The sequence below is a fragment of the Lactuca saligna genome, chromosome 5 (assembly GCF_052625555.1).
Source record: "Lactuca saligna cultivar CGN05327 chromosome 5, ASM5262555v1, whole genome shotgun sequence".
Taxonomy (NCBI): Eukaryota; Viridiplantae; Streptophyta; class Magnoliopsida; order Asterales; family Asteraceae; genus Lactuca; species Lactuca saligna.
This window is the reverse complement of record NC_136421.1, coordinates 72,697,324-72,710,345: the sequence shown is the minus strand read 5'-3', so window position 1 is coordinate 72,710,345 and position 13,022 is coordinate 72,697,324. Positions and strand designations below refer to the sequence as shown.

The 13,022-nt window shown below is 33.8% G+C and overlaps 1 long non-coding RNA gene across 1 annotated transcript; it reads right to left on the bottom strand.

Annotated features, from left to right (window-relative positions):
- Positions 1–448: 448 nt before the first annotated feature.
- Positions 449–3,442, bottom strand: LOC145046477 (uncharacterized). The gene is made up of 4 exons (XR_013682008.1): positions 3,121–3,442; positions 892–1,005; positions 632–744; positions 449–545 (listed from the first exon to the last, which is right to left on the bottom strand). It is a non-coding gene; the product is annotated as an uncharacterized LOC145046477 (long non-coding RNA).
- Between the last annotated feature and the right edge of the window lie 9,580 nt (positions 3,443–13,022).

Below are 13,022 nucleotides of genomic sequence, written 5' to 3'. Positions count from 1 at the left end.
GTTGTTTTGGAAATTCTCCTTGTTACAATTTTTTATGGATTTATGCAATTATAATATGCAAAACATAGTAATAAATGCTTGAGTTTAGAAATATATACCTTATAGCCACAAAGTATTCTACTTTTTCTTTGGTTGATAATGTAATAAAAACTTTTGGCCAAAGAACTATTTTTCTCTGTTTCTGTCAAAGTACAACACTTAAATAAGAATCTCAACAATCATTTGTTTGTAAAAACTCTATATTCTAAATTTAAGGCAATTCTAAATGCTTCCAATAACATTCAAAGAATCAAAATTTTCAAGGTTCATGTGATACTGGGAGTTGTAGAAAACGTTAAACTTCATTCTTAGAAGATTAGCATACTATGAGAAATAATACTACAAGGAAAAAATATAGAAAATCAACTTGAAAACTATTGAAAGATAATATGACAATGACAACTATACCCTTACCAACTAACCTTTAAATTAAAGAAATTAAGGGCCCACGAGCCAACAATGTCCGTTGTACCTTCTTTAAGATCTGAGAGAAGCTCTTGCAGCTCCTATCTCATCAAGGAAAAAAAATCAATTATTTTATCCCAAAGTATATTGCTATTATCGAACAAAGAAAAAGTATGTAGTCCTATACCATGATAGCAATCGTCACAAATGTGATGAGTGAAACAGGAGTGAAAGTCAAGTAGCTTCTGTTGTTCCTTTATAATACACAAGACGGCAATAGGTTGTATAATTATCTTGAACCTATTAGATAATTTTAACAAAATATTCTAAGGAACACCCAACAAAAAAGATATATATAATTCGACCTTCAAGGTTTTTCTTATAATCACATTCCAATTGAGATGTAATGAACACCCAACACCACAAACAAATTAAGAACATGTATACCTTGATCATCACATATCAATACCAAAAAAGACAAATCACGTTGTTGTGCCAATAAGCTCCTACTATTGCCGATGTCACAAACAATTTGATGTATTTCTGACTTCTTGCTTATCTCTGCAACATGTTTAAATTAGAAAAAAATACGACAAAAAATTAAATATCAAATTAAATAAAGAATATATAAATACAAATGTAACACTTGATTCAAAGTACTTTTCAGTTTAAACCCTTAGTGTGTAATGTTTTGCAGAATTGGTCCCCAGGGGGCAGATTTGCCAACTTCAGAAAATTTGGAGTACGTTAGTTGTACTCCTTGTACGCTGGGTGTACTAGTGCATGCTGGATCGGGGATTCAATCCACATACGCCCAGCGTACGTGGAGTACGCATGGCGTACATAAAGGTTAATGAAACCCTAATTTTAGGTTTCGCACCCTATTTAAACCTTGTGATAGCCTCTTTTGGTCATGTTTAGCTAACCTCCACCCTCCCTTGTCCAAAAATCAAAACCGTAGTGTGTTCTTGAGAGTTTTGAGCCATAAAGTGTGTATAATGGAGCTTTGTGAAGGAGAAGAAGAATTGGACCATTGGAGTTGTGCATGGAGCTTGAGAATCTAAGATTAGTTCATTATTTTCCAACCTTTTTACGTAAAAAGATCCCATATTGCTAATCTATGATGCTAGTTCTATTTTTGTGATATGTTGTGCCTTTTTGAGTCCTTGGAGTGATTGTTGAGCCTCTTGATTCACTCCAGAAGTGATTGATGGTAGATATAGGCCTCTATTGGTCCCTTTGTCCATAAAAATGCAAGCTTTGAGATGGTTATGGAATCATGCATGTGTTAAGACCTTTTGTTAAGATCTTTTGAGCTTTAAATCCTCATTAAGCATTGTATGCACGTAAAGTTGCCAATTTTACGTGATAAGCCACCTTAAGGAAGTCGGATCTGAGAGTCGGGTTGAAATCTTAACCGAATAAGACTTTAATATTGAGAGTTGGTCAACTAGGGAGTACATTGGGCGTACAAGCTGGTACGCTGCAAGTACTAGCGCCAAAGCATGTACGTTGAGCGTACGAGCTGAGTACGCCTTGTGTACTCACTAGTGGGCTTTGGAGTTTTGGGCTTTATGGAATTAGGTTCATGTTGGATCTTAGGAGTCCAGGGCTTTGTTGGGCCATTAGAATTCTATTTTTGGGCTGATGCTATTTTGTTGGACTCTAAGGGATTTGGGCCCAATTATGAAGATTGGGCCATATTTGGGCCTTGGGTGATCATTTTGGTAATTAGGCCTTTTGGATAGTTGGCTAGGGCCTTGGCCTTGAGCCGAGTTCGGTAAAGGGTAAAAAGATCTTTTAGCCTAGTTTAGACTCTTTGTGTGAGTCGGGATCCAATTATTAATGGGATGTTATTTTGTGATTGATAGTGCGAGGATCTTAGCGGGTCTGTAGACAGAGATTTCTCTGTGGGATTCAACAGTCTGAGGTGTGTTTCCTCATTGGGTTTAGCAGGTCGACGGCACCAATTCCAACCTATGGCTTATTATGTTAGGATGCTAGATGTTTGCGTGACTCTTGCATGTGTATGCATTAGTATGTATGTCGAGCGGGGTTCGATGTCGGACGAGGCTCGATAACTGTGTTGTAGGTTATTATCTTTGTGATTATCGCATGTTAGCATGATTATATGTTTATATGGGTACCGGGAGGGGCTCGATGTCAGGTGAGGCCTAATGAATGACAGATCTGTAAATCGAGCGAGACTCGATTTCGGGCGGGACTCGAGGCTCGAGTGGGACTCGATGTCGGGCGGGGGCCCAATATATGTTTATTATGTATTGCATGGGGTATTTTGGGAACTCACTAAGCTTTGTGTTTACGATTTTTAGTTTATATTTCAAGTACTTCTGGTTCAAAAGGGAAGAGTCTGGGATGATTGCAGAGAACACACCACTTTATTCCGCATTTTGTGATTTACTATAATATGATATTATGTAGTGTCATACTTTGGTCTATCTTGGTTGCATGAAAATGTTTGTATTACTGTTTTCTAGAATTTTTAAAACCAAACTTTTAGGTCTTATATTTATGGGACGTTAGAACAACAAATAGAAATCTCAAAACCTTTTGTTGAATCTCTCAACCGACATTGGTTTAAATTTAAAGGAATGATATGATAGTAACTTTAGTTAGGGAAAATTATATTAAATTTAATAAGAATTATGTATTCACCTGATGAAAGTGTGCAGAAGATCATACATCATAAGTTGGATGATGAATCGTTATCCCACACACGTTGAAATATGGTGGTTCTTTGGGGGAATTAGGATTGGTTTCAAATTTTGGATAGTGAAGAATTATGGTGAGATGGTGATCCGATGGAGCGGTGATGGTGTGACATTGACATGGGTAAACGGTGGTCGGCAGTGGTGACGATAAGGAATGGACAAGATCACCGAAAGCTGTCTTGCGGACCGTAGGGGATGGCGTTTCTAATTGCGCGATCGGCAAGTCACTGATTGGAAGATGATTGGTTGTCGGCGATTAGGGAGAGTTTCCAATGCGAACTAGAGGTGCAAAGGGGTAATTTATCCACTTCCTTATATATAAAAGATATTTTTGAAATACATCTTTTCTTTTAAAACATACAGAAATTATTCCAGCAATTCAGGCACACATAAATATGGCACCAATAATTAGGTTTTTAAATATAAATGATTTTTTTATTATTACATTAAATAAATATGAATAGGTTATGTAAATATTTAAAACATTACATAAAAAAACAAAAAAAAATAATAATAATTTACAAAATAATTTAGATTTCGTTTGAAAAAATAAAATTGTACTTTTTTAAATTCTATTTTCATATTATAAAAGTGTATCTTTTTAAATTCTATTTTCATATCATTTATTATTTTATTTTGATAAATTTCATTTTCATATAATTTTTTATTTTATTTTGATAAATTTGATGTCGGCTAATACCGGGAAACAAACTTTAATATGTCAAAAATGTTTTCTTTTTTTTTTTTTTTTTTTTTTGAAAGAAATTGAAAATATATCTGGTTTTTCTAAAAAATAAAGCATTGCTTTTGAGATAAAAGATTAAAAATTTTGTGATTTTTTTAAGTTTCCCCTTAGTTTATTCAAAATTTTGTTAAAATATAGACCATCCAATTTTTTTTTTTTTTTTTGTATAATTTGAAAGTGAGTAAATTTTATTATTTAAATTGTTGAAATCGATGTGTAGTTAGATGTAATAATCTATTTATGCCAAAAAAAAAAGGCTAATCGAAAAACTAATTTTTGAAACAAATACAAATATTTGCACCAGTCATTTAGTGCGGGTAAACGGTTAGTGTGTGTAGGGTGCAAACGAGCCAAGCTACTCGAGATCGAATCGTTAAAAGCTCGACTCAAGATCGATTTTAAACAAGCTCGAACCGAACTCGAGCTTAATATTAGGTTTGTTTATTAAACGAGCTCGAGCCTCTGTTACTTGGCTCGATTAGGCTTGCGAGCCTACATATATATATATATATATATATATATATATATATATATATATATATATATATATATATATATATATATATATATATATATATATATAATAAAAAGTTATTTTTATTTTTATATATTAAAATAAATAATAATTTAATAAATACCATTTTAGGAAATTAGAACATATTGTACATGAGCCGAGCCCGTACAATTCTAAACGAGCCGATCTCGAGCCTTGTACCACAATGCTCGAAACGAGTCGAGCTCGAACTCGAGCCTATAAATATTTAAATGAGCCGAGCCCGATCTTGGTCAGGCTCGAGCTCGGTTCAGCTCGTTTTCAGCCCTAAGTGTGTGTGTGTCTATATATATATATATATATATATATATATATATATATATATATATATATATATATATATATATATATATGTATATATATATATATATATATATATATATATATATGTTTAGGTTATTCTATTTAAAGTAATTATTGTGTTATTGTATGGATAAATGTGGGTCAATCATTTTACTTATTTTACGAAAGTGATTAATGCATATTATTTAATTAAATATAATTGAAAAATATCATCTAATTTAACTAGAAGGGTATTTTAGTCAGTTAACATAAATTTAATAAAGGAAGTTTGCATATTTTAAGGGATCAAAGATTCTATTAATTTTAAAAATCTGATTTTACAAATTATAAGGTTTTTAGTTAGGACATTCTGACAGAATATGTTTGAGTATGTTCAAAAATAATAAAATTTCTTGTAGAATAACAAAATTCTCTAACCATCAATTCAAGAATTAAAACAAAAAGTACATTAGTTTTTATAGAATATATGTAACAATTGCTAAGAATTATATTTATTTTTAAAGAATAAAATTAAAAAACTTTCAAATTTGGAAAAAAAAAACATCAAAATCTAATAAAAACACTAATACATTCTAAAAAAATAATGTTCCTAAGAGGCGTCGTTCAAATTTCATGGTCTGTTCTTCAAGTATCAACTTCTGTAGAAACAAATACAATGAATAAATTAGTGAGAAAATATCCATACTCCATTCCAACGTAATTGGAATTCGTGATTCTATGCTGATAGAATTGGAATTCATTTATGAAAGACCCTAACTTTCGTATATTTGAAAGACCCAAACTTTCATACTTCACAATATCATTACTCCAAAACATGCAACATGCATATTTATAAAACAATATTTTATATTGATAAAGTGATTACAAAAGATTGGATACAAACTGACTAAGTTCTATTACATTTCATATCTACCCAGGAATCTACTATTCATATACACACATGAACTTTAAAAAAATACAGAGAAATAGTATTAACTATTCTAAATCTTTCAGCAATATAAAACTATATTGGATACTCATCACCTGCAATTGTTAAATATTGAGAGGAATAAGTGATAACGCTTAGTGAATTCAGTAAATAAATACAATATAATCTTATGCCTTATATATACTTCAATGTGGCAAAAGTAAAGAGGAACAACAAGATATATGTGAAATCATGTGACAAGCGTTCATATCAATCAAAGACTTTATTCAAAGATATACTTTTCAATGAGACATAACGATTTCAATACTTGATATGCATCAATAAAGCCTTGACCCAAATGGCACAAAAGACATATAATTCTGATTATCAATATCACAGATTTCAGGTTTTCACGCCCTGTTTAGCATTTTGGTAGATTTCAGGTTTTCACGCCCTGTTTAACCATTTGCCAATACCATAGAACAGAGTTCAATTCCCTTACGGAGTCATGCTCTACATGGTCGAAGGCTACATACCATTCCTATCTAACTTTCTGCCAATGCCAAAGAATAGAAGTCATTCTCTTACGGAGACATGCTCTACATGGCCAGAGGCTACGTACTAGTACCAACGTGAATCTAAGTCCTTTCACTGATCATATGGTCAAAGGTATTATATTTGCTATAAACATAACGAATAAAATAACACGGGAAAATAGCTCAGAATAATAACACTGAGAAGCACATAGCACATATAACACATAACATACAATTGTTCCTATATATTGAACTCACCTTAAGTTAACCGGGGGTTGAAATAGTAATTTGGACAGCATTTCGGCTTTAAATATGACTTTCTATGTTGAAAATTGGGAGCTTAATTGAAAACCGGGCTCTGCGAAGGTAGGGCTTCAAACCTGAAAAGATAAAATTTTCGGGCTTCTCGGGGGTCTCGGGACGTGTTTTGGGTGCTAAAATTGATATCGGGGCTTTGGGGAAAGTCAAAATAGTGAATATATGAAATTAGGGTGAAAAAGTGTCAATTTTTCAAAGTTACCCGGGAAGGCTCGCAGCCTCCCTTTATATAGGGTGAGAGGGTTCGGACGTAGTGGCTGGGAAGTATCCACGTCACACCTGCAAGGCTCGATCCAGAGGGGGGTGACGAAGTAGATGCGAAGGGCACGCGGCAGGAGAAGCGAAGGCCACGAGGCCGCTGCGAGGCTCGGACGTGGAAGCGACGAAGCAGCTCGGTGGCATCAGCAGTGAGGGACACACAAGGGGGACACGTCTCCGGCTCGTACACGTGGTTCTGCGAGGTGAGGCCACGACTCCAGTGACGCACCTGCTTCGTGCGAGGTGACGTGGTCGGTACTGTTCATGCGAAATTCCTCGGTTTTTGGGCACCGAAATTCTAAAATCCATAACTTTCGTATATGAGCTCCGTTTTTGACGTTATTTATATGAACGCATAGCTAAAATTACGCTCTACCAATTTTGTTTAGACATCGTCGGCTAATTTTGAATTTATTTTTAATATTATTATTTTTAACAAACCGGGACAGGAAAATCCGTTAAAAATTCATAACTTCTTCATCCGACATCCGTTTTCGATAGCCTTTTTACCGTTGTACTACAAATAAAGAGACCTTAGATTCTCGTTTAGGTTGTATCGGTCAAATATCGCTCGATCTAAAATTCGAGTTTTTAGCTGTATACTGCTAAGTTGAAACTTCGAAAAATCATAACTTCCTCATACGAAGTCAGATTTTGGCGTTCTTTTTATCGAATTTCTTGGTTTAACGAATACTACGACTTTTATTTAGATTACTAAGGCTAAAAAGTAGTTTATCAAAAACTCACTTTTTACGTCAGTCGGCGCCGTGCCGGTTTTGTCGCGGATCTTCGGTTGGTCATAACTTCTTCGTTATAACTCGGATTTCGACGAGGTTTTCGCCTACAAGTTTCTAACGAGATTATCTACAACATCAAATAATAAAATTTTACTTATTTAAAATTTTATATTTTCGCTAAATTTTACTATTTGGCTTTTAATTGGAATCTCATAAGACTTCTAATATTTTCTAAGTGATTCTAAACATAGTTTTACTTCATTTCTAGTAAAAAACCATCTGTTAGAACTCAACACTAAATTTCACATAGTATTTCACAATTTTATTCATTAAAAAACACGATTTCAAAATGTGTATGTTACAAATACCTCCTACTTTTGAGGATTTCGTCCCCGAAATTACATCGATTAAAATAAATGGGGTATTTTGCTTTTATCTCATTCTTATTCTCCCAAGTATAGTTTGGGCCTCGATGATGTTTCCACTTGACAAGCACCAATTCTACTTCTTTATTGCGTAGCTTAGTTGTTCTTTCATTCATGATTTCTTCAGGCTCTTCAATATATCTTAACTTATTATCCAATTTCACCTCGGATAATGGAATTATCTCATCGTAGATGCTCAAGCATTTGCGCAGATAACTTACATGAAACACATCATGAATACCTGCCAAATCTTCAGGCAATTCTAAGCGGTATGCTTGCATTCCAATTCTCTGGATGATTTTGAAAGGACCAACAAATCTAGGACTCAACTTTCCTTTCTTCCCAAATCGCATAAGGACTTTCCATGGGGACACCTTCAGCATCACGAAATCACCCACTTGGAATTCTATAAGTCGTCTTCTCTTTTTTGTATAGGACTTATGTCGATCCTAGGCTGCTTTCATTCTTTCTCGTACGATTTGAATGTTGTCGATGGTGTCTTGAATCATTTCAGGGCCTCCAAGGATCTTCTATCCTACATCACGCCAACATAACGGCGTACGACATTTGCAACCATATAATGCTTCATATGGTGGCATTTTGATTGAAGTGTGGTAACTATTATTATACGAAAATTCGACAAGCGGTAAGTATTTATCCCAGTTACCACTGAACTCCAAGACACATGCACGAAGCATATCTTCTACTGTTTGGATTGTTCTCTCCGTCTGACCATCTGTCTGGGGATAATAAGCGGTGCTGAGAGCAACTCGAGATCCTAATTCATGCTTCATTCTTGCCCAAAAGTGAGGAGTGAAATGAGTATCATAGTCGGAAATAATCTTTAGTGGCGCACCATGACTTGCCACAATTTCGTCTAAGTAACTTACGCGTATTTCTCCAATGGAGTCGTTTCACGTGTGGCGAGAATATATGCATTCTTCATCAGTCGGTCGATAATTATCCAAAGGTTATCATTCACAGTTTCCTTCTCCTCTTTCAAGGTACTAACTGTATAAGTCGGATAAGTAGAATATCCCTTCGACATAGTTTACGAGTTTTTAAGAAAGAAGTTATTATTTTCAACGTAGACATGAATAGAATCTTCCCTTTCGATATAGATGCATATCATCTCTTTGTAGAACAAGAGCTTTGCGTGGTTCTTTAACAACCAATCCATGTCGAGAATAATATCAAAGATAGGAATTAGGTTAGTAGGACGATTATAACTTTCAATTCATATAACACTAACTCTATAGGCTTTATCAGCAAGTAATGATATATTTCCTATGTTATCTATATGAAATGATTGGACAATTGCGTAACAAGCAATTTGAAAAGAATATGCGAATTTATAAGGCACGAAAGAATATGAGGCATTTGAATCAAATAAGATGTGAGTAGATCTAGAGTTTACGAGAAAATTACTAGTCACAACATTCGAGTTTTAACTTACTTCCTTTGTGGTAATCTAAAATGTACGATATTTTAACTTTTAGTTTGCCAAACGATTGTCAAACTCTTCAAACTTATTAATTACTAGCGGTGCTCAAACCTGCACCCACTCATCATTCTCTATTGGGCTTTCGATCCTAATCTTTGAGTTAAAACTCAATTCTCATTGCAGACTCCTGCTCCTTCTTGGTTTATAGACTAAACCCGCGATAAGGTCTTTACTTTTGCTATAACCGCAACTCGAATGGTTTTATTCTAATGACATTTGTATTTATAAAACACAAGACACATAACGAACCAAACTCTTGTATTAGAATCAGATCAAATAAATCAAGCTGATGGAATAAAGAAAATGAAAAGAGTTTGATCAAGACATAGATGCTTTGGAATAGAAAGAATAGCACCACGTATCTCTATTTCGTGCTTTCGGACCTACATATCTTTTTGCTTTTGGCACCTCCTCCTTTTTAGTTGAAGTACTTTTTGATTGTTGAACGGAAACTTGACTCCCTGCCATTTGACTAGTAAGAGTAGAGCAGAAACATTTCCTGTGGCCAGTAATACCACATAGCAAGTCACATATCTGGCTAATGATTGTTCAATCCTTTAATGAAGATCGTTATATTTCTATCGACTACCTCGACCATTTACTTCTTCAGTATTCCTACTGAAGTTTTGTCACTATATAAGACATGGTTCTCTGAACCAATCAACTCCTTTCGCGGATTTATACTAATCGAACTCGATTCTTTAAGAGTTAAACAATACTTGTCTTCTTAGTCATTACCGAATCGAAGGTAACGACACACATGAATAAAACGGAATCATTTACTAGCTTTTTGGTAACCTTGTGACTTTTCCTGATCCAAGTGTGAGTCCTGTGCTTCCAGTAGTATAGGCCTCTACTACTATTCACACCTACTCATACTCGTCCCAAGTATTGTCTCGCAGTTCCCAGTTCACCATTCAAAAGTTTTCACAAAGTAACTTATCACACATGAATGTGTTTAAACAAATACATACAATAGCTTCTCCTAGACTCAACTAGGGTTTTCACGTTTCTATCAAATATATATTGGATTACCTATACTCGCCTTCTAGGATTCTTCACATGCATATGCTCGATTTAATATATCATAATACTTTTCCAAAGGTCGATAGAAATTTTACTTCCATTTCTTCATATAAATTCTTTCTCGAGTAGTGTCTACTCTACAAGACACACTATTCCAAAATTTACTCTACCAACATGGAGACAAACGGTCTTCTACTACCTGCATCATTTTCTAACTCATGCAAACCATCATGCACATTTGTTCATTTCATTATTCTTCCTTGAAATCGTTATTCTTGTATTTGAGTAAGTTTAAGTCTACTTCATAGGAGTCTATCCTAAAAAGTCTGCATCATAGCTGCATCTCAGCAAGCTCTACTAGCTTCAACTTGGTTCTCTGTCATTCCTGACTACAACATCTCTTCTCATACGGTACTATGGGTGTATTTCTTCTTCAATTAAGCATTCTTCCTTACTTAGACAAGTAAGTTGCTTAACCATTTACCACTAAATGACTCAATTCACCATCCCAATCTTGTATGTTAAAGTCGGCTTAACACACAATGGAACTTCTATAAGTATGGGATAGAAGTCAATCATCACTTAGTATTATTAAATACTAAGTCTGAACATATTTTATAGGGTTACTACTCGAACTACATACTACTTCACAAAGTCTTGGCCTATTGAGTCTGAAAAACTTCATTAGCCTTTCCTTTGATCTTCATTTAATTCTTCTAATCTTGTACCACATCAATTGAGATACTATTGAAGTATTGATCACCATCTTTGGTTCTTCCAACTCTCTAAACAATCACTGCTTCAATCTGAATAGCGGTAGAACAACTTCGTGGATTTGCACCAACACATTTATTTTGCCCAAACGTGTTTCAAACGCACATCTTTCTTCCAAAGATGTTATTATGTATCAAACATACTCTAAATGTATATTACCACTCTATTGGTATTTATACACTTATTACGATAACAGTTCATATTTATTATTTTATGATATCTCGCGATCATTTATTTATAAACTTATTGATGTCAACTATCATAAGTCTCTTTATCACTTTGAAAAAAATTCTATTATGAAAATTCTTAAAAATTTTCTAAACCATGGTTGACAACAGACCTTAAGCTTTCTCAAATAATAGCAATTATAGATAAGCACTCTAAGGCATGCTATATTCATTAATCATTTTTTACATATTAGAATATAAGGCATATATCCTCTTAATATTCTAGTGCTTGACTCCATCAGGTATTCAACCTAAAATATACCAGATACATATCGTATCATCTTCACTTAACTATTCTTGTTTAAGCTTATAAATTCTCAAAATTCTTAGTTCACTTCAACTAATTTTCTTAAAATTCTGAAGTAACTTAATATCTTAGAATACTAGGGTTTATCACTACCCAGTCCCCTACTTAAATATTTCCTATGGTTTGTATTCATATATTTATTATGAATCATCTCATATATTGAGCTTCCAACAGTTTAAGTCTAAATACCAATCCGTGATATTTAGTTCACTTAAACCATTGCTCTGATACCATGATTGAAAGACCCTAACTTTCGTATATTTGAAAGACCCAAACTTTCATACTTCACAATATCATTACTCCAAAACATGCTACATGCATATTTATAAAACAATATTTTATATTGATAAAGTGATTACAAAAGATTGGATACAAACCGACTAAGTTCTATTACATTTCATATCTACCCAGGAATCTACTATTCATATACACACATGAACTTTAAAAAAATACAGAGAAATAGTATTAACTATTCTAAATCTTTCAGCAATATAAAACTATATTGGATACTCATCACCTGCAATTGTTAAATATTGAGAGGAATAAGTGATAACGCTTAGTGAATTCAATAAATAGATACAATATAATCTTATGCCTTATATATACTTCAATGTGGCAAAAGCAAAGAAGAACAACAAGACATATGTGAAATCATGTGATAAGCGTTCTTATCAATCAAAGACTTTATTCAAAGATATACTTTTCAATGTGACATAACGATTTCAATACTTGATATGAATCAATAAAGCTTTGGCCTAAATGGCACAGAAGACATATAGATTCTGATTATCAATATCATAGATTTTAGGTTTTCATGCCCTGTTTAGCATTTCGGTAGATTTCAGGTTTTCACGCCCTGTTTAACCATTTGCCAATACCATAGAACATAGTTCAATTCCTTTACGGAGTCATGCTCTACATGGTCGGAGGCTACATACCATTCCTATCTAACTTTCTGCCAATGCCATAGAATAGAAGTCATTCTCTTACGGAGACATGCTCTACATGGCCAAAGGCTACGTACCAGTACCAATGTGAATCTAAGTCCTTTCACTGATCACATGGTCAAAGGTATTATATTTGCTATAAACATTGCGAATAAAATAACACGGGAAATAGTAATTTAGACAGCATTTCGGCTTTACATATGACATATAACACATAACATACAATTGTTCCTATATATTGAACTCACCTTAAGTTAACCGGGGGTTAAAATAGTAATT